General features: G+C 43.2%; 1 protein-coding gene across 43 annotated transcripts in view; it reads right to left on the bottom strand.

Moving 5' to 3' along the window:
* The window catches only part of MAP2 (microtubule associated protein 2), a 225,915-nt gene extending 212,597 nt beyond the window's left edge, over positions 1-13,318 (bottom strand). For 38 of the 43 annotated variants that reach the window (XM_071811218.1, XM_071811220.1, XM_071811216.1 and 35 more), the window contains exon 1: positions 13,175-13,318. The gene's annotated coding sequence lies outside the window, so the exon portion shown is untranslated. Of the gene's footprint in view, positions 1-4,655; positions 4,757-13,174 lie in introns of all 43 variants that reach the window. The other 5 variants (XM_071811223.1, XM_071811222.1, XM_071811221.1 and 2 more) reach the window with 2 other exon arrangements.
* Between the last annotated feature and the right edge of the window lie 10,052 nt (positions 13,319-23,370).

Below are 23,370 nucleotides of genomic sequence, written 5' to 3'. Positions count from 1 at the left end.
CACAGTAAATCCTTCAGGCACGTTCCTCCTTTCTTTCCAAGTTGCTGCTGTGTGGTTTTGCACTGGTTGAAGACACCATCAATGCACAACAAAAGGATATTCTAGCCTCTCTGAGCAACAAACTGTTAATATAAGGACTGCCTAACCTGAGGCAGTAGCTTTCAGGAACTGAGAAGATTTATTTTTCCTCTCCTGATAGTAAAATAAGAAATACCACATAGCCTTTCAGATTCAGAGAGATTAGAAAATGAAAAGATTTACTGAACAAAATGATCCACCCTTTCAAGAAAGTTGTTCCATATTCATGTGGGTGCCCCATATAAAGTGGTACGGTGTCACTGGCTTGTCTTTAATAAAATACAAACACTTTAATTGCATAATGCAAGTTAGCTCATCTTTAACAAGGATCTCAGCTGCAGAACCAACCCCACAGGTAATAGTCTTAAAAACTGAAGTGATATTTAAACCAAGGTTTTTTTGAGATGGATTCTTCAGAACTCACTGCATGAAATTCACAATAGGCTTTGATATTAACACTAACAAGTAATTAAAAAGATATTTCAATAATAAGTGTTTTCAAGTTGTGCTTATCAACATTTTCATCTAAAAGAGACAAGAGATATGCTGTTGGCAAGGAAGCTGCTCAAAGTATATACAGGGTAAGAGCCAGCAATGGCTTTATCATTTCATCAACGTCATAAGAACGGAAGTAATGAACAACCCATTCAAGCTTCCTGCGGATGCCCCAAAGCATTTGTAAGGAAGGCAATCAGAGTTCACACGGCCCCTGGACTAGCAAAGTTTCTTCTTTGGTTCTTATTCCCACAATGTACCTAAACACCTTTCCAAGCAGGGCAATGAGTGGGTTAGCAGCACAAGATGGTATCGATCGGTCCCAGATTCAGCAAGAGCCAGGAAACAAGAGCCGATGATTCACAGAAACAACTCCCTCAAGAAGGGGCAGCTCCCATCTTCCAGCACAGCAGCAAGACAGCCAAGATCTACCCACACATCTCAGTGTTGCCATGCCTCTTTTACCTGTCAGAGCAGGTGAGTACAGAGGATGTTGGAGGGACAGCAATTTACTCATGCTCACTTCTGTGCCCCCACACAGAGAAAGGCTGAATTCGTGACCCACCACATGCCACCAAGTGCCGCTGCTGACTGGTCACTAACACATGAAGGGTTTGTGTGCTAGCACAGCTCTTCCCAGATCTCTATTTCCCTACTGACAATCTCCTAATTTACTTTAAAATTTAAAAACCTTCGAGTTTGCCCCTTCTAGATTGCAGGCACATTGAAGCAGAAATATAAAACAAAATTAAATACAGTTAGACCATTGGTGTAAGATACTGAGTCAGGCTTCTACAAGTCACAGTGCAAACCAGACAGTCCTATCCTACTGATGGTCTGAGCAACCTCTGTTTGTTACACACATAAATATTCAGAGAGAAGCACACAATGCCAGCTGTCCTCGGGAAGCAGAATAATACCGGTTCCCTGTTACTACCATCACTCACAGCTCTGCTGTCTCCAGCCCACCTGCCACCACCCTGGGCTGCTTTGTGCCTCTAACTGAAGTGCGTGGACTCTTTTGTTGGCCACCAAAAAAATACCACCCATAGTATTTAAGCCTTAACATTTCAAGTAGCTCTAATTCAGTTTCCAGCTCAGCTCAGTTCTTTGTACTCTAAAAATAACTTATGTTTAATTGTGACTGGCTACAATTTTCTAAATCTTTGTGACCCCAAACCTCTAAATCTATTACCCAGAGACAGCCACAGTAATCCTTAATGAAGGTGTGGGTATGATGCAGCATGCTAGGGGCCATCTGGTTGCCAGGTGTTTCCTGGCTTAGCTTTTCCTCACAACACACATCCCTCCTCCTCTTCTAATGCCAAGGAAGGCAATTTCTACCTCAGGACAGTCCTTCATTAAAGACACAGGCAAAGGCTTTATTGCAAGCAAGTCAGCTGCAGTACAGCAGCGTTCAGAGCAGGCAGCAGAAAGCCTAAAAGAGCTGTTTATTACCACACATATCTCCCCGTAACTACCAGTAAAAGACTGCACCAAGTGTATTTCTGACTGTTAATAGGAAGGGAGCCAAGTGCAGCATTTGCACTGTAACCCTGTCTTGTGTCCTTCACTCACCACCACAAAAAAAGAAAAAAGGTAAGAGGACAGTTTTTTAGAACAGGATCATTTATATAAAAGCAGGTGATTTTAAAAGTACTAGGCAAGATTCACAACCAGCACAGTTTGATGTATTTTAGTGAACAACACAACCTACTCAGGAAGGTTAGATCCTGTGATGATTATTTTCAACATGGAGCATTAACTTCCTTAAAATCCATGTCTTTCGGACAGGTTAATGCCTTCCAGCTCTCTGATATACATTCCTGCCGCACCCCTTCACCAATGCCTGGAGCATTTTAGGGAGCTGGACTGATAGAAAGTAAGTCATTTTTGCACAGCACTAGCACTGCCCTGGCTCAGCGTCCTGAGCTGGCCTCCCATGGGGTCAGGCAAGGACCAGGCATCATGGGAGCAAGGAGCACAGAACCCCACAGCACCCGCTGAGATAAGCCTTGGCTGCCAGGAGACCACATCCCAGACGACCAAACTGGAAGGCTTCTCTTGGTTCCCACTATCACACTAAGCTTTAGTTTGCATAAAGCATCTTGCCTTTCAGGCTAAACGCAGCAAACATTTATGTGGGCATTTGCAGTAGTCAGTTCTCAGGAATGGTTTCAGAATGGTTATATACAAGTACAAGGGTTGGTCAACACACACAGCAAAATTGTCTTGATATTTCTCAAACAGGGTAGGGAAAACCGACTTTTGCTACAGCAAAGAGAAAAAAGGCCCCGTAACTCCTTCAGTGTATGGAAAGGGACTCCATGCTGTGGAGTTCTGGAGAGTCAGGCTTGATGCTCCCATTGTCCTCAGGAATTAGTAGGATAAGAAGCAGCAACTGCTACTGCTCAGCAGAGACACAGGGCAAAAATGTCTACCCTGCACGAGCAGCCAGGAACCTGCTTTGCCAGGCTCGGGCATAAACAAAGCACCCAGCAGTGGAGCCACTGCAAAATGTAACAGGAGATTATCAGAGGTTCCTTTTCCATGGTTGCATTTATATAATGGGTTTCTTATTTATACAGACCTCTGCCCAGAGCTACGCTTCAATGTAAAATGAGTGATGAAACTGAAAAGCAACAAATGAAAAGAGAGAGACAAATAAATGCAGCCAGAGCTACACTGGAAGGGGAAATTGCCCAGTACCACTGTCAGTTGTTAAGGATTTTCAAATTCAGCTGCAAAGTAAATCCATGGTGGAAAGAGAAATATTAACAAACGACTAGAAACACAGTATCTTTATTCTTGAGGCACACTTGCTTGCTCCTTTGACTACTTACATATTTTAATATCTTTTAAAAGGAAAGCTTCTGCTATAAACTATTTTCAAAAGCCTCAAAACATTCTTCAAAGAGCTACTCATCTGCTCAGTGACACAGGCATGGGGCAGGGCTTGTTTACTAATCTAGGAGGATTACACTTTAATCTAGATCATGCCTTGCCTGCAGGTAAGGGCAGTAGAGCAAACAATAAATACACCAGACTTCCCAACTGTCAAGGCATGAGAGGAACAGAATCTGAAAGAAAAGTTATGCTTATATCATGTTTGGATGGGAAAAAAGAGGGCAACATAGGGAGACAGCTGCTTCTTTATATCTGTCGTTCAACAGTCTCTGGAAATCCTGTACAGGCAAATTCTATTCCTACCGTTGTGTCAACTCCAAAAACAAACCTACCAGCTACAGCTGAAACAAGTCTCCACAGCTAGTTTTTCAAATAAAAACATAACACATACCTCTGACCTCTCTTTTTGCCTTTTTAATGTGTCCAGAGATCACTCCCACACTGGAGGAAAATTCCTTTTTCACTGACCTTCCCTCTCCCTTAGGCAAGTGAGAGAAAGTCACCAAAACATTGCCAGAGAAAGCACAAAAACACACTAGATCTAAAATATCCATTCTCTTGCCTATCCCGGGAAATCAACAGATCACTTACTCTATTGCACACTGGAACAAGTAGACACTGGAGATGATGTCGCAATAACTTAAAATACAGAAGAAAATTTCACGCTCTTCAGAAAAAAGACTGCTTCTATCAGTATATAAAATGAATTAGAAACAAAAAATAGCTCAGATCTTCCAAGTGACTGAAACCTCAGAACTGAAATTCACCTGAGAGTGGCAAGGCAGTAAGGGCAAAACAAAGAAGTATTTCAGAGGAATGATCCATAATGCCAATTCTGCAATACCATGCCTTCAAGGAAACAGTTCTTTCTGATTCTAGTAGTAAACATAGCTTCCTGTCCTGAAGTATCGAAAACATTAGGTTTGCCCAATATTTTTTTCAGGTATGTATTCCCTCCTCCTGCTCGTAATAGGCTGTAAAAAAAATCCAGTCCCAAAACACTTCATTCAAAATGTAAACAAGTTACTTACTCTATAAGTACAGCTTTCACTATCACCATGTTGCTCTGTTTCCACCACTGGAAGAGAAAATTCATCACCCAACCCAATAAAAAGGAGTATCTACCTTAAAACCACCAGTAGCATTTTTATCTGCTGCCTCAGGAATGTACATACCTTCCAACAATTAAACTCTGCCATTGTCAGCATCTTTAAAAAAAATTAGTTGCAATCGAGGGCTACTTTCTCAGAAATAGCAGTGTACATATTCAGTTGTGCTGCAAGACAAAAAGCAAAATCATGTTCATAAAGACATTTCACAGCAAGGCATAAGGCATCGTTTCAGCAGCTACTACTTGACTTACATCAGTGTCTCAAAGTCTGAGCTTGTGATAAGGGCTTCAAAGAAAACTTAGTTGAGAAGAACCAGAGAAGAGAACATCCCCACGGTCACAGCCACTTGGGGTGCATGAAGCAATGCTGGCAGCACCTTCACAAATCAGCACTCATATGAAAGTCAGTCTCTAAATGGACTCAAGAGCTGCAGAGATGGCTGATGAGAAAGGCTTGATTGACACTCTACCTGTTGGTAATTACAGGTAACAATGCAGGTCAGTGCTGGCATCCTGATACCAGCTTTACCATCTAAACAAACACACAACCATTCAGGCATCTGAAGAATCAATAACATAAATATGATAAAATGAGAAAATGTGTTTCTAACTTCTCAGTGCCTATAATTATCAAGTAAACCTTGGCAACATATGATTAATTCCACTTATTGCTAACAGTGATGCTACAAGTGTAGAGTGAACCAAAACAAGGGAAAAAAAAAAAAAAAGCACCTGACTGAAGACAGGTTTTTTTGCCCATAGAAACAATTTTGTATTAGAGGTCATTGAAAGTGAATGCAATTTGACTACACTTTTTTTTTTTCAAACGCATTCCACAAAAAAGTTCTCAACTATTCACATTGAAAGGCACATTTAAGAGTAGTTTTAATTTTGTATTCAAAACACCGACAGTATTTCAAGCAACACTGGTAGCATGCCATTTAAAATGATCTAACCTAAAGGAATGTATTATCTATAAATCACTGGTAATTTTGGCAAACTATGTGGAATATAAGATTATAGATATTAATTTGTCATATTACAAAATGTTTTTATTCAAAGTCTTAGACATGAATTTATTCTATGCTTTAACAGATAGCAATGGGTAATATGAAACGCTTACATTCAATAGTTTGCTAAGTCTTACTCAGAAACACAACCAGCTCTCTATACCCCGAAAAGCTTAACTTTGCAGAACAACATGGAATGAAAGCTCTTATTTACTACACTCTATCCCCTGCTGTCTGGAATGAATCCTGTTATTAACTGTTTCCCCATCTCACCCCCACCCCCAGAGATTTGTTTGCTTTCCTTTTTTTTTTTTTTTTCAAACTACTCTCACCTATGTTTGCCAACTTTCCCTTTGCTACTCTAGGAAATAGACATATTTTATCTCCCTAAACAAAAATAAATATACCATTTCCTTCCTCCTGATTTATGGGTTTCTTCATCATTTTCCTGGAGCAAATTTTCTTTATGGGACATCAAATCAACCATGTTAGAAATGACAGGGATTGGGACAAAAACTAATTTGCCACTTTCCTTCCAGACATTAAATGCCAGATCTGCTCTGGACTCCTGGTAACACAGACACTAACTCCCAGGTGTATTCTGAGCATGCTGACAGCCTGCAAAGAGCATCCTGAGGGCCAAACTCTGCCCTGACTGAGCTGCTGCAAATCAAGAACAACTCTGATACAAATTTGGAGGAGCTGACTATTAATTCAGAAATCTTCCTCCTATTCTTGTGGCTGTCTCCCTGAACCACATATTTTCTTTTACAAGTGTGGGGGAGTGCTGAAGGAGGACGGTAATTCTGCAGGTCAGGAAGCAGCTTAGGGTCAGCACACCTGGCTTCATCTCTGATTCCCTCCCACACCACACTACGGGTCAACAAGCAGGAAGGGATGTGAATGACTGAACACCCAGACCACCCCTTGAGGAGCAAGCTTCAGCCTTCTTTTCTTGCGCAGATCATTCAGCTTCACCCCTGCATCTCTCTTGAGCCCTGGGATTTTTTCCTCATCCTTCTTGAATGTTTATTAATTGCTGATGGAAATAAACGCTAGTATTGATTTCATTGTGACTCAATGACTCTGCCCACCACGCCCTGCAGCATAGTCACCAAAGAGCAACTTGAGACACCTGAAAAGCACATCTGGCACCAGCAGACACGGATTTGTCAATGAGAGGCCCTCTGCACGTGAACACACTGCTGCTGTGCATCAAGCCACAGTCACAGTAGCTCAGACAAAGGTAGCAGCTCTGGTTTTGGAGTGATACCACATGGAATGGGTGCCCAAGTATACCTCACCAGACCACATGGAAGCAGCTGTAAGAACGAGAAAAGAGCTTTAAAAGGCTGCAGGGTGTCTTTGTCCCACAATCAGCCAGGGGACAGTGGAATGATGTTAGCATCAGCAAGTGTTGGATGTCGGTGCTGGGAGTCATTGCAGTGCAGCATGCAGGCTCAGGTCCAGAGTTCAGACAAATTCCCCATGTGGGGATCAGTTCTTTCTGCTCAGACCTGGTGGTCACAGAAAGGCTGCTCCAAAAAATGGAACAACTTGGCACAAAAAGAGCTAGTTAGCTAAAACAAGCCAACCAGCTTTCCAGCTAACCAGAATTCAGATCCAGACCTGAGCCCTCCTTAAAGTGAAAAGGCTTTGAATGCATGCTTTCAGATCATTTCACAGCAGAAAAGAGGCTTTCCTCACAGTCCCCCTCAGTCTCTGAGCTTTCCCAGAGGTGAACAGGGTCCTTGCACTTACGGTCTGGCACCTTGCAATTGCCTGCAGTGGCTTAACAAGTTATAGGGATGCCTTCTACAGAAGATGAGGAGAACAAAAAAGAGAGAAAGAGACTTCACTCTACCTCAAACCCAGCTGGGATTCTTCTGGGCACAGCCTGGACAACACTGGTTGACCTATGTAGGGAAAGAGGTCAATCAATGCAGATCTGTGCTCACAGCCAGCAGATCTGGGTTTCTGGCCCAGCAGTAAAGCAACCAGGTCACTTTTGAAGGTCCACAGCACTTTTTACTGTTCATCTCTGGATCAAATGTGGACTAAGGCTGGAGTTTTCAAAGGCATAACCCTAACTCTGTTCTGAACCTTTATAATATTCCTAGCCTATGTTCTCCTTTAGAAATATCTTCTTTGTGCATCCAAGATCAGAACCTCCTGAAAAGCGGCAAGTTTTGCACAGCAAAGCAGCTCTTCTAACAGATAATGTAAGTTCCTCAAAATAGAACTGATAGCTCCTAGTTTTAAACCAGAAACAAACCCCTATCATTCTCTCCAGAAAATAAAGTGAAAATGTAGGGTTAATTGAATCAATAGATCTTATAATTAAATGCTGCCAAGTTAGCTGACATGATTGGACTGCTGGTTTTGTTTTGTTTGGGGTTTTTTGGATGTTGTTACCCAGAGGTTGCATCCAGTTAATTTTGCAAACAGCTATTGAAATTATTTTAAAACTCCCTCAGGGGACAAAACGGCAAGTTTCACAAACAGAAAAGATTTCATAGACTCAACTCAGTGTAAGCTACTGTGATCTAACAGCATTATAGCTAGTATAAGCACTAACACAAAACTCCTCCTGCTTCTTGCTGGGAGTTGACCAACACAGGACAAGGAATGTTCCTCGGATCCCCGTACCCATGAGTGCAAATTGTAAATAAAGGAGCAGAATTTGCCAGAGGGGCTGAATTCTACCTACAAATCCATAACTTAAGAATTTGCAGGTATAAACTGATTATTCCCCTGAAGGGGAAAAAGTACCCCAGATTTTTAATAATGAGAAAACAGAGCTGAAAGGAGCATTGTCTTTTTCCAGATGGTGCAAGTCAGATGCAGATTCAATGAATTCAACACAGTTATATTGATTTTCTCCACTTAACACTCTTGCTAGTAATAGAGCCATTGTCTCCCTTATACTATATGAACACACAGATACACATATATATATTTTACCTGGAAGATGGACACCATGTGCTAAAATGAACAAATACTTATTACACCACAGCGAGTCAGAAAAAGAACATGTTTAAAAAAATGCTAAAAGAGAAACATTGGTCAAGCCTATCAACCAGCACTAATCTGTGTCATAGATTACAGAAAACAAAGAGATTTTATAAATATTTGTATTACGGAAGTTGTCCAGGCCTCACCTTTTCACCATAATTCCTTTCCAACCTAACAAAGATGCAAGATACTGAGTACAAAAACTGACACACTGAAACTGTTGTCTCATTATAATTTTTAATTATTGTGACAGGCTCCCTCTCACCTCCCCAGTCAAGACAAAAGAACAAAGATCAGTTTCATCTGTGAGGCTGCTGTAGGGAAAAACAGCAGTGAGTGTAAAACCATAAGGAGGAAAAGCATTAGCTCATCTTTTCTCCTTAATACAGAAGCAAACAATTAGTGTTAAAGTAAAATGGGTCAATCAAGACCTCAAATCTTCTTAACAGCTAGCACAGTCAACCCATGTGGTCACAGCAATCCAAATTAACCCCATGTATCCATCAGTACTTTCCTCCAATACCTAGAAAGCAATTACAAATGTCACATTAAATCTCCTTCTAAAACACTCTCCTATAGTTCAGTAGCATAACCTGTGATTAAACCTACCCATGAAATAAAGCTTTTCTTCTACTGCTGTAGATGACTTAAGAAACTACTTGTGTTTCCAGCACCAATCCTCTAAATGAGCTCCACCCCACAGAAATTGGTCTTATTCTGTTTTTTCTTATTAACTGAAATGTACTACAGAATTGTACAGCACACCTGCACATAGAGCAAAAGCCCTAAACATGTCAAGACCCACCCATACTGCCCTTTAGTGTGTGCATGTGTGTTTGGGGAAGTATAAGCAATATAGTGATTCCATGGAACATTGTTCATTTTCATGCTTTCTCTGGAGGTACTCAGCACTACTGAACATCATCAAGGGTTTTCCACCACTGAGCCCACATAGTCTGAATTTACACTCTCTCCTTTTTCACAAAAAACATTCCATTTCAGTTAAAAACATGTTTAACTTTTAAGCATGCTTAAGGCTCACTTTCAAGGGCAATTAAGCATGTGTTTAAACAACTGAATAAATCCAGATGGACCAAATCAAGCATCTTTGAGTCTGAGGGAACAATTCTACATATCAGTACATGCATAATTTTATTTCTTTTTATTTCAAGAACACACACATGGACTTTAAGGTAGTACACAAACAAAATATCCCCAACGTCAGACTATTCAGTTTAGAAGGGCCCTTGGGAAGTCACCTGGTCCCAGGACCCCAGGATATCATGTCTTTCCAAATTTCTGGCTGTTACTCATTCACATGCATGTTAACTGCAACACTCCGTGATCCCTTTCTAGGTAAGGCTTCAATTTAGGAACAAATGTCCTGCAGGCAGGAGAGCTGCTTCAGGGAACTTCAATAAAGCTAAAGGATGCTTTTTTTCTTTTGCTGTGAGCCAAAGGTTATACCAGATCAGTTCTCAGCACAGTCACTGCCTGTGCTATAGGCAAAAGATTTGTAAATCACTCAGGCCTTTGGACAGAGCCACCACCAAAGCTTCCCCGCCCCACCCTTTCTTAAGCTAATTCATTTCTCCCATCATGGCAGATCAGATTCCAGATCTCACAGACACTGCAGCTACATTAGGAGTTCTGTCAGTACCTTGCAACTTTGTAGAGCTTGTAGTAATAAAGAGGTAACTTTCTGAAACCCCTCATCATAAAGTCCTCACAACCTAAATTCTTGTTGACTTCTACCTCTTCTGACCCCTTTAAGAAAACAAACCTGTCTCCAGCACGTGTATGACATGCCATGTTTGGGGGTGACAACTGAAATAGTCCAGCAGAGTCTGCAATGGGCCTCCCTCGCCCATTCCTGTGTTTAGACATTTCTAGCAATTTCCACAGCTCAGATAAGTGTTAAATAAGCACGGGGCGAGGGCTGGAGGAGACAGAACCCACTCTGGTGTCGGTACACAGAGCAAACGTTCCCTCTCATGAATTCAGGTATATGGTTTAGCAAACAGTGACTCTTAGAGAAAGCAGCAGACACAGGCTGAAAGGAAAGGTATGCTTCTGGAAAAACATCTAGCAACAAGGGAATTCTTAACCCACAGACTGCAGCAATTCATATAGAGACTGCTGTGATCCGATCACTCATGCCTCGGCACAACACCTCAGGGGTCATTAAATGATGACTTTTTCTTTATTCTCAGAGCATATTTAAAGTGCACAGCTAAGTGGGTACTGACATAACACAACGTAACAATTACATCAGATATCTAAATCAAGGACGCAAGTGCCGCTTTATGTAACAAACCATGTTATAAGCACCATGAACTGCCCTCTATGCTCAAAGTGTGCTAAAATTCTCCAGCTGAAGAACAGGAACTTTTTATTCTCAGGATGACAGCTCTCTGGCTTCTCTCAAACACCCACAGGCAATATGCAATACGGGTGCAACAAATTGTAAAGTTCCATTAACCAAATCGTGTCCCTTAGGTAAAACATGAGAGAGAACTTAATGCCACTGCACCTCACTGTTGAAGTCAGCCACCTTCCCAAAGCCTCACTGCACCTGCGTGTTTCCTCTCCACACCAAATGGTCTCACCAAGCCCTTGGTGTGATTTCCAGTGTGTTAGTTTTGCTCACTTGTAAATACCTGAGCTCCAGAAGACTGGTACCACATTAAGATTGGGGTCCTGCCCACTGCTGAGCGCATCATTGGCATTTTGCTAATGAATGAAATACACAGTGAAGAATTCAGCATTTCCTAGACCTAGGTGCTACAGAATGAGTCTGGGCTCCATTTTACATATGACACTTTCAGAACACGAGTAGCAGAAATACACACCTATGCACAAACTTAACCAGAATGTCCATATGCTACTTGACAAGAGGTTTTAGCACAGGCAGAGAAGGTGCCCATTCTTTCATTGTTGGTGACTCACTTCTTAGTGATCTATGAAGTAATGGCAGGGGTAACTTCACTAGGTAATGCTCTCTCAGCACATTATCTCTCTCTTCCCAGCAAGGGCTGAGATGCTGTGATCACATCATTCATTTGGGAGGGAAGTGAGAGAAGCTATAGAAAATAAATACATCCTGCAGCTGAGCCTCTTCTTGGGTGCATTGGCTATGAGATCCGTAGTCTAGACATCTCTGCCAAGTCTAAACCAGCACAGGTGGAAACAGCCAGGTTCTTTCACAGGGAGATGAAAAAGGTTTGGGGAGGAAATGTGAAGAAATAGAAAGGATACATGCTTCAATCTTGCAAGGAAGAACCCTTCTCTGAAAACAAAAGAGACAGGTTTTCTGAACTGAGAGCACAAATGCTGGACAGCAAATTATTTTTGTGAGAAGGGACGGAGAAAGGTTTATGGACACAACCATGAAGATATGACAAATTATGAAAAGGATGCTAGAGACCTAGAATGAGTACAACTTAATAAATACACACATTGATTTGCATCCCATTCTACTCTATGCCTTTATGTTAACAGCCACTTATATGTGAAAGCCTGCTACTTTATATGGAAGAAGCCAAAATGAAAATCTACCAATGGCTTGGAGAATACCTTTATTCAGACGAAAACTGAAGGTTCCTGCTTAGCATGGGGAAATAAATGATGCTGGTATCTTACGTACAGAAAGCAACTCTCTTGGCATGCGGCACACCCCCTTCTTTCCCAAAGGTATTTCATAAAGCGCATCTTATTAAAATGGCAGGTCATAGTGTCTCAAACATATACACAACAAATTGAGGCAAACAGTCTTTATTTGGTAGATCATATTCAGCCCAATGGCACTGCAGAGCTGCATATGCTTACGGCTTGTACCTGCAGCCGTTCAAGCGGGGCACGTTTTGCATAATTTTCTCTTACATAAAAAGGCTTTGTTCTCCACCGCCTCACTGCGGTTACCAGACGCCCCACACACGGTTGTTTCCTCTCCGCGGCAGATCCATTCAATACAGGTAGTGATTTTTTTTCGCCCCCCCCCCTCCCCGATGCAAACTAAAAGCGCTTACGACCACCGCACCCCCTTGTCTCACACAATGTTCTTTGTTCAGCCTTACAGATCCCTTTAGAGGAGCTTAGGGGTGGGGGCAGGAGAGGACAGGAGGTTACATCCTTTAAAGGGTTTTACAGCCTAGAGATGCTCGAAACCCTCCGAGGCAGTTGGCAAAAGTCGGCTGCCCCTATGAAGACCCAAGAGGCGCTGTTGGGGAGCCGCCCCCTCCCTTTACCTCCGGCCACCGCTCCGGGAGCTCCGCTGGGGCGCCCGGCTGCGAACTCCGGCCCGGGGCCGCGTCCTGTCAGAGTCCGCGCCCGGCTGCGGGGGCGCACGCGACCCTGTCCCGCCACCCCCACGGGCCCCACGGCCGCTAGCCGCGCGGCACGCGGACACCCCTCCGGCGGGCGCCGGCCCCCACCCCGCCACGCGCCGCCACCGGCCGTTGTGTCCGTCCTTCCTCCTCCTCTTCTTCCCTCCGGCACCGCCCGCACCCGGCCGGTACCGCCGGCCCGCAGCGGGGCGGCGGCTCGGGAAGGTCCTTACCTGAGCGCCGCGGCAGCTGCCGGCACCGGGACGCACTGCCGCGCCGAGGGGCAGAGAGAGGGCGCGCCGCCGCCGTGCCCGCCTCCGCCCGCCCCGCCGCTCTCCGGGGCTGTCGCCGGGACGCGGCCGCCTGCGCGCCGCGAGCCCCCGGGACCCGCCCCCCAGCCCCGCCCCGGCGCCGCTCCCGCAGAGACCCCGCGGCGGCGGTAGCGCCGGCCGGCCCCTCGCCGCCGCCCCGCCCCGCCCGCAGCGGCCCCTGCATTGCGGAGGGGCCCCGCGCCCGCCCGGGACGTGTGCGGGACGCGCGGTGCCGGCTGCGGGGTGAGGTGCGGCCGTGGCTGAGGTGCTCCGTGACAGCCGGCCCCTGCCCTGCCCATACTCGGTTGTCCCCTCCGTCGTAGGAAAGCATCCCGAAAGTCCCTCACCGGATTGCATTCGGGTCTTCCAATGATGCAAGCCTCAGCTCAAGCTCTTTTTTATTTTTGCTCCGGAGAAAGAGAACGAATAATGGTGAGACAGGTTAAAAAAAACCCCTTTTACAGCACCTCAGAAACTGCGCTGCTGGTAGGGTACAAATTGTGCCCCTGTACTGCAGAGCTTTCGAACCATTTCCTAGAACCCGCCGATAAAAGGTGTCCTATTACTGTGTCACTTAGCAGCTTCTCAAACCGAACTTTCCTCCTCAGCCCCTCAGGACGTCAATTACCGTTTCCGTATTCCTTTGGTGAAAGTAAAGCACACAAGGACAAAGCCATCTGTCAAGCAATGCCACTGATGTGCTGCTCCCGCATCAGCTCCTCTCACCCTTTCTACTCAGAATCACTTCAGTTGCCTTTGCTGAAGATGAAAGCAAAAAATGTGGCTCTCCTACCTTTTCCATTTCCCAAACAAATTAGTCTAATGGTTTGTTAAAACTGGATGTGCAAAAGCCAGTCTGTCAGAATCATAATCAGCAATTCCAAGTATGCCATGTATGTATTAGCCAGACAAAAGTTTTTTAAATAGGTACTATGTTTTGATCCATTAAAGATAAATATTGCTATTCTTTCTATTCAGCTGCCCAGAACACACACAAACTTTAATCCATAATACAGTGCAAAAACTTAAAATGTTAATTTCAGTTTTGTTTCATTTTGCTGCACTACTCTGAGTGAATACTCTATATTTTTTCCAAAGCCTCCCTAATTTTAGGTACACAGCTTGATCCCAAGCACGATTTTCAGGAGTACTGAGCACTCTTTTTCTACATGGACTTTAGCAGGTGATCTGCAATATTTCATGTCTGTACTTAGGGCCTCATGAGTCTTAACCCAGGTGGTCAAAACACAGGTTCAGGAAAGCCTAGGCCTGGCTGTTACTTCGATTTCTTCAGCTGCAGTATGGAGATGGTCATCCCTCAACAATTACTACATTGGATTACGTCACAGTCCCGTGATAATGTCAATAAAGTGACTGGGGAATGCCAAATGATTTTATTAAGTATTTTTGTGCATTTGCAAATTTTCTTTCCCTCTAAAGGTCTGTGAGCCAAGGCTACAGAACACCTCTTCCAGTCCCTTTCCCAGGCCCTGCTCAAGCTGTTTGGGAGAATTTCCTACCACTGCTTCTTCCCTCTGCTAGCATTTCTTCTGTAAATTGGTGGCATGCAAAGGGAGCAGGATCTTGCTGAGAGGACAAAGCCATCATGTTCTCTTCTGGACACTCACCATCAGTGATGTATTTCCATCCCGAGGAGATTATTCCAGAGGAATTGGATTTGCTGCAGCCAGTTGTTCTTCCAGACTGCCAGGAGCAAAAACACCCGTTCAGTGCAGAAAGAACATGCACCAGCATCCCCAGCACCCTGAGGATCAGCAGTGCCTTTCCCCTGCTGTCTTCTTGTGTGCCTCCCCTTGAAGGCCCACACGGCTATGCCAAGACCTTGGTGGAACTCTCCCTCCAAGCACAAGGACTTTGCCCTTCCTTTCACCACCTAGATGATGCGAATGCAGGCTTACATAAAGCCTAATCAGAAAGAGACCTAAGAGGGAATGAGCAGTTGACTTGATCAAGGAGAAACAGTTACCCTTCATCCAAGTGCAAATTAGATTTATTTAAAGCTTAGAGTATTAAAATAAATAAATAAATAAAAATAAAAAAAGGACAGCTTATACATTTGTTGGAAACAAATACTGTGACGGGTATCGTGGAAGAGATGTCTTAATGGAAAGACACTGTGTACAATAAATAAACTGTGCACTGCTCATAAACACTCCTGGAGATAAGCAGGGTGAGATAACTAACCGGAGAAATGCTCAGAATATTCCATGTGTCAATGTCTCCAGCTCAGATGCAGCATGGTAGCAGCCTGTGTCTTTTCAGCAGCAGCTTGCAGAGAGAGAAGGAAGGTGAATCTTGGAAGTTAGTCATTCACTTGCAGCTCTCATTTAAATAATCATCAAAGATGATGAAAAATAAACACACAAAAAAACCAGTGTGGCATTCGCCATTTTCCCTGAGATAATTATCTAGTCAAATTACATTATACTTGACATTAAATATTCAGCAACAGTGTTGACACTAGACATTTTAAGGCAGGAAAAAATCTTTCAATTTATGTTAGAGATATTAAAATGTATGCACATATTTCTATTAGAAATACTCATGCAGAGATCAAAAAGCATCATCTTCCTATGAAATAGTGGGGAAAGTTTTTTTTTAACAAAGGAAAAATAGATTTTTACATAACCTCATAAACAATGAGCTTTGTAGTAAAGCTTTGACACGCTGAATTATGGATCTCTATATAGAGGTCTGCTAAGTCAAACACAGAATTTTGCCTGCCTGCTAAAAGAAAAACGAATGACATTGTCTCTAGCCCTTTTTAGAACAGATTAATTTGAAACTGTGCCTGGGAAATGCTGTCTGAAAAAGGACTTGTGTCAATATATATTCTTCTCTTACTATGTAGCTGTAACAACAAACCACCGCTGCTCCTCTGACAGCTTATCAAGCTGGAATTGTTGGCAACGTGGGTATTTGGCGTCACTTCAGACTGGGGAAGGAGACATTTAATTTCTCAAAAACACAGTGTGACTCAAGCCTGGGTGCCAATGTCACACCATTAGCTGAGCGAACAGAGCAGTCAAGGCAAAGCCAGCTCATATTTATTAATGATGGGAAGAGCTGCAAGCACCAATGAGGATGATGAAGCAATGGAAAGTATGGCTGTGGTCCCTTTACACACTTTCCCTGGTGGCATTTTTGCAGTCTCTCGGTATGTGTAACAACCGGTTGAGCAGTTTTTTGCCGCCTTTTCTCCTTGGAAACCGCTAGGCTATGGTGACCAGGAAAGGCAGGGCTCCTGCTTCTCTATTGCTGAGATGTTTCTGTCGGTTGGAAAACTCCAGGGTCCCTCTAGTGCCCAATGGAGGCAGTGGGGAAGAAAGGTGAGCTGGAGAAAACTTCAAATTATTATCAACCATTAAGTAAAACAAAAGCTGCCACTGAAAATAGTATGCACTTATCCTTGGCTTTGCATAACAAACTATGTTCAATTTGTTTCTGCTTTCGACAAGGAACTTGACTGTATCTCATTAGCTCGTACAGTAACAATTCCATGTAAAAGCCTTCCTTTTTCTGCCTGTCTCCATTTGATAACATTTACCTTTTAAAGATTATTTGGAGATATTACCTGTTTGTAAATGTACACCTCAGGTTGCTACAGGAAAGCTTTAAGCAAAGATGAGATTGAACCACAGTAGAAGGACTTGTACCAGAGCAACACTGCCTTTGTACACCCTGGTTATCTTTGGTCTTTTCTTCCAAGGGACCATAAGTACCCATGTGAAGTATGATGGAAGAATTAGCTTCGGGGAGCTACACTACAATTTACTAAATGCTTTTGATGTCTAAAGTCAGTCTCTGCATGAGAAGTAGAATCTGAAAACAGATAGGGTACAAAATACTGGTGCCACCTGCTTTTTGGGGACACAAGGAAACAGGAACTGCAGTAGAGAATGCACTCCAGGGGACGTCTCCATTTCTTACTGCTGTGACTGAAAGCAAAGGGTCCCCAAATGGCACACCAAAGTGAAATATGGACAGCAGACGTCCCTTACAGTGTATGTGGTTACATGCAGAGCTTCCTTCTTCCCCTGTCGTTTACCTAACCTGGCTAATTTTTCCTCTCAGCTCTTGAGGCTTTGTGACACCTTGGTTATGGGGCTGGTTCCTTCGCTGATGAGGAAAAAGCTGGATGTCAGGCTCGTCATGTTAGGGACATGTCACAGGAGGTTTTGGAAACATTTTGAGAAGGAAGCAAGGGGAGTACTGATCCCTGCAGGATTTAGCTATAGAAAGTTCTTGACCTAAACCAGTTTTCACTGCTTTAACCCTTTTTCTGGGTTACAGAGGAACAGTTCAGCTATTAGGTCCCAATCTCCACAAAAAGAAAAAAAAAAATCTCTAGGAAAACAAGATTTGTTGTTCTTAATGTTTTCTAGTTATAACTGGGAATTATGGTTGCCAGGAGGAAATAAATGCAAGTTTGTGAGCTTGGGTTGTTTGTTTTGCCATCTCTACCTTCTCAGTAGTACAAGTACTGCCTGTATCTGTACTGAAAGCTGTGGGAATAAAACTACTGCACCATTCAGTCTAACTAGGCTTTCTAATGAAATTAAAACACAAACAAACAAAAACCAAAAACACCAAACAAACAACCCCCCCCCCACACACACACACACAAAAAACCCCCCACTGCTTACGTACAGGATCCAACAGAAGGTGAACATAACACACATTAAAGTAGTGAAATCTCTTTACACATTGCATCTGCAGCAAAACTCTATTTAAAAGTTGCGTTTCAAAATAAATATGATGTATAAGTTACTGAATAGCCAAACTGGTCAGAACACAAGGAATATACTGCTTGTGAGATTTAATTTCCTGTTCTAGAAGAAAGTCTGAATTTTTCCAAGAGTATCTACTCAGGATTAAGGTCCTTGTAAGAAATCTATTACTGCATTCTTGCACATGGAAGCTCTTCAATTCTCTGATGCACTGTTAGCTTGTTTTATTAATGGGGAATTTTGACAATGCTGTTTACTTTTTAATATGCTTCTCTTGTTATGTTCAAACATGTAAATGTAACTGCATTTTTCAAGCCTAAAGTTTAAATTATCAGCTGAAAACAGATTAGCCTAATCAAGTTAATATGATAATATGGGGCAACATAGTTCATCTTACGTCTGAGCTTTGTATTTTTTTGCCTTTCTATGAATAAAACACTGATGTTACTTGCTAAGATAGGGGAGACATTGCAGACAAAATGGTGGGCTATTTTCTTACCAAAACAGTGGCTTGAGGTTATGCATCGATGTACTTGGGCTGTTTCCTGTGACCAAGCTTCAAACTCAACCTCGTATTCAGCTTTTCTGCAATCAACAAATGCAGTGGTCTGGTTTGAGAACAGCCTCAGCCTGATTGATGAGCATATCCATCTCATATTAGTGTGGCAGAAATACTTCCCCAGCCTGAGGAAGGTGGTTCTAAATGTCTGAAGATTACCTGCTGGTTTGCTGTGTTACAAAACTGCTCCTCATCCAGGGTCATCGTCAGCACGTGACTCTAATGGTCTACTTTGTACATGAAAGATGAGGTGTGGAGTCCTGAAGGGTAGCACATACATTATATCTGTAAATTCGTGCCCCCTTATGACCATATATTTGCCCACAGTTATCCAACTGCATGAATGAGTACCCCACATACAGCTATCCAATCTGAATTACAGATGGTTTTGCATGTAAGCACCCAGTTTACTGAACAGATGCATTTGCTGCAACCAGCTTCAGAAAGGCAGCCTGCATGCCTGAATGTTATCTCCTGAAAGCAGAGCTGAAGAACTCGTGCGATCGATGAAGACTAACAGCTGTAAACACAGTACCAGAGTCTCTGTCAACGGGTAGATGAACTTATGTTAAAATATTCCCCAAAAAATGGTTGATAGGATATTATTAAATCTGTTGTCACTATAGGAAAGGAATAACTCACGCAAGTCAATTGAGGAAACCACCGCTCAGCATGGCAGTCACACAACACCTGTTAGCTGAGGTTGATGGAGGCCGCTTTTTTTCAGTTATGACTTTGGATTTTATCATTTTAAGAACCTGTATTTTGACCCAATTCAAAGAAGAAAGTTAACAGTGGAGCTTGGGGTGCTCATTCCCATAAGGTACCTCAGCCAGTGGTCTAAACGTAAAAAATCAAAACGAGGATTAATTCTGCCTTGAATCTTATATTCTGACAAAGAAGCTGCAAGAAAAATGTGAAGCATGTTATAATCAAGGAGCTGATGGGTGGGGAGAGAAGTATTTCAGGTGGTTGTGACACCTGTAAACATCCATTGTCTGAAGTGGCTCCTTGTCATCACTCGGTATTTCTGATTTTCAAAGCGTCTGCAGATGCTTGTGCAGGCTGGTGTGTTGCCATGGATACCGTGGTGTCAGCGCCGAGGCTGTTAGCAAATGGGTTGATCTGTTTATGTACCTCCTGAGCAAAAGGAAAGAAAAATCCCATCATTTGTGTGGCTGTTAGCAAAGGGAGGCTGACAAGGAAACTAAATGATTCTACATAGTCGTTTTCAGAATCTCCTCCTCTTGGAAATGATGGGGTAGAAAAGGGAGGGAGGGTAATGAGGCAAAGGAGCGACAAGAGCTGTCAAGCGCTTCTCAAAACCCCTCTGCGTAGCTCAAGGCAAGGGTCCTTATATGATAACATCAGCTGTATGGTCAAGAAAAATCAATATGAAGGTTTAATAATTCAGTTTCCTAATGGCCTGGCATCACTTTCTGTAAGAGCCAGCAAAAAGAACAAGTATAAATGGCAAAAATGAGTGATCAATAGACAATGTAACACAGCAGAATAACTTGCTTTGGGCCATGCAACAGATGTACATTATAAAACAAATATTTAACTAGTATACATGTAACACCTTTACCAAGGCACAACTCAACTGGTAAGTGAGAGGCAAAACAGGTTTTGAAGTGACAGAGAAAGTGAATACACAGGAAACCAAGTCAAAAACCTGGGCAGTGATCCAGGCTGTTTTCAAACTGTGGCTTTTTTGTTGCTGCTAGAACAACCCCATAAATTACACATATATATATGGCACTAACCCCTGTGAGCTCAATTCCCATATATTAATGCAGTATTTTATTAGGCAACAACACAAGGCTGTTTTCAGGTTTTGCCCTGTTGTTCTAAACGGAGCTCTGCAAAGATTCAGCACATCACCATGTGTTACACTAAAAGCTTTTCTTGTTTTTGGGCTGAGGGTCAAAAAGCACTAACACTTTCACAGAGGAGGGTTATTCCTCACTGCTTATATAGATGTTTAAGTTAAACAGGTGTTAATAACAAGAAATAATGACAATGTGAGGTCACCTTTGGTGTACCTTTTCTCAGTAGGGCTGTGTCACTGTATAAGAACCAAAAATCCAGTACACAATAATTTATAGTGAACTCCTTATTTCTTAACTGATCAGGTTTCATTCACATTGTTTCCCTGCCATAAAACAGAGAAAACTGAGTTGACCCATTCTTTGATCAACCATGTTGTCTTCCAAGGCTCGCATCTTCAATGCAAGCAACAAAAGAATTCTTTGGACATGCGGAAGAAAAAGCCAAAACTGCAATCCTTGCCCTCCCTGTAGGTCTCCTTGGCCTAGTGTCATGCTGGAGATACAGGCAGGGACTTGGTTGCTTTCCAGCTATGGACCAACACAGCCATTAACTCTGAGGAAGCTCCTGAAGCACAAAGTTGCTCCAGCCTCTCCTTGTGTCTTTGCTCTGTAGACAGTCCAGCACAATGACATAGCTCTGTCAAAGTGCTGGCTCTTCTCTTTATTTCCCATTGCTGACTCACATTAAAGGAAGTCAAACCTCAAGAAAAGCTTCCCCCAGCCTTCCTTTCCACAAGAAACCCTGGCCACAGCCACCACCAAGATGAAACATGTGTCCTTGTGTTCATGGTCCTACAAGATGGAGGTTCAGAGAAACCGTCTGCTGCATTCAGATGAATTGCTGTTAAATGCAGCTGCTGAGCTGAGCACTCACCTCCAGACTATTAATTCATGTTGCTGGAGGCACAGCGCTCTTGTCTTTCCCATGTAGCTGCTCTGGGAACCAAAGACATGTCCCGGTCAATCAGTGACATGCTTTTTCATGACACTGCAAAAATGCAATCACTGTTTGTAGATATATAAAACAAATCAACTCTGCAATCTGGCAGGGAAGAGCTGAAAGGCATCGTTGTTACGGACACAGATCAGTACTTACATGACACGTACGGCCAGTAACCAGAGCTTAACTTTGGCAATTGGACTTTTTGCCTCACAGAAACCCACAAGGAGCTCCTCCCCTACCCCATTTCCCCCTTGCAAGGCCCTTCATTCAATAATTCCCCCCCAAACACACGCATTCCTTAAAATCAATGTATCTGTCCACAGTCTGCAAACAACCCAGCTCCAGCAAAATCTGAGCTAGTAACAGCCAGAGCTAAGTTAAAAGCTAACAGTCATGGTTGCTAAAACCTCAGCATTTGGGACCTGTAATATTCCTTCACATACATCGATGAGCATCCTTTGAGTCTTGTCATATTTGAAATGCTTCAGTGCCTGCTCCGCTATGGCTCGGGCTCTTATTATAGAGTCTCGTAGCTAAGCAACAGTAACCTCAGCTGGGCAGCCCGAACAATGTGGCAAGGACAAGTTATCCTAGAGGAATATGCAGTGGCAGTGCAGAAGGAAGGTAATACTTAGAAGCTGGGTGCATTCACCATGCTAGGGAAACCTCTACAGCCTCAGTGGGCTTCAGATCAGTCACAAAATAACTCAAAATCAGCAGATGATGTTAGGACAACAGGTTAACATTCACCGCAACTGAGAAACAAACCTATAAAAATGATCTGCAGTGCTGGGAGTTCATGGTTTTCCATTTTCTGGGAAAAGCAAGGTGAAAGAGAACCAGCAAGGTTAAAGAAATACAGAGGAGAAAGTTTTCCTGTCACTCAAAATTGGAGAAAATCCTGATCCAACCACAGTCCTTGAACTGCTACACCTGACTTGAAGGCTAAAGAGGAACCGTGACGAAGGGTTAATATAAACAAACATTTAACAGAAAGCTACCCCTTCTTGGGGCCGTGGGATGGGGGTCAGACTGTAATTCTGTCATTTAATCCTGGGGGAGTTGGCTGGGGAAGCACCACTTCTACCTTCATTCTTGTCAGAGCCACTTGGTAAAGCCCTGACTTCAAGCACAAACATCATCATCCCCAGTGGTGCTTTTTGCTCTGAGCTGGGCCTTGGTCCCAGCCTGGTCAAGCCGCATAAAGACCTGCAGGCACTTTTTGGCGAAAAAAAAGGCGTGGAAATTAACATTTTTCATCTGCGTAGAGCTCTGAGTTAGGAATAAAATGCCATTTGGCAGCATTCCTGAAGCAAAGTACATGCACCATCAAATATAACTGCAACACTGAGATATTCCAGCTGCTGCAGCCCAACAAGCAAATGTGCTTCTCTTCTATCACCTTCACTCTGCTTTTTCTTCAAACATTTACAGGCATTTATGAATTAAGCCTCCTGCCACACTTGTGCCGTAGGAAATGGTTGATTGGAGACACACAGTAGCTCAGCAGTTAAGATATGAGACTGGAAGCGACGGTCACTGAGCCACCATCTTGTCCTCCAAAGCTTCTATGAGGACCAAGACAGTGAATTGTGCCAGGCAGCCTGCCCTGGTGTGCTGGGAGCTCTGTAGTTTTTAGGTCAATAGTAGCATTTCTATCTCCTTTTCAGAAGATGGTGGGCACGTCAGGGTTGCACAGAAACTGGGTAGCAGATGCAGAAGCAGAGAGGTTTCCTACCCAATGCTGTAAGATCACATATTCTACCACTTGCTAGAATCATGGCACCTTCTCGGCCATGAAATTCATAGTTAATTCTTGTTGTGGAAATCACAAAAGCTTCCCATTATAGGCACCTAAAGCTTGAGTCTTCAGTCCAAATTTAAGAACCAGTGTTGCCATCAATGACTGGGCAGCTCTCCCTGCTTTCAGTCAGGATTTACGCAGGCTCTACCCGGGACATCGGCCTCAGGCTATTTTCTGCCTAGTAGGAGACATCTTTAGGGGACAGATGCAGCTGATTTGCAGAACTCAC

This window comes from Patagioenas fasciata, chromosome 7, assembly GCF_037038585.1.
Source record: "Patagioenas fasciata isolate bPatFas1 chromosome 7, bPatFas1.hap1, whole genome shotgun sequence".
Taxonomy (NCBI): Eukaryota; Metazoa; Chordata; class Aves; order Columbiformes; family Columbidae; genus Patagioenas; species Patagioenas fasciata.
This window is presented reverse-complemented; position numbering and strand designations above follow the sequence as displayed.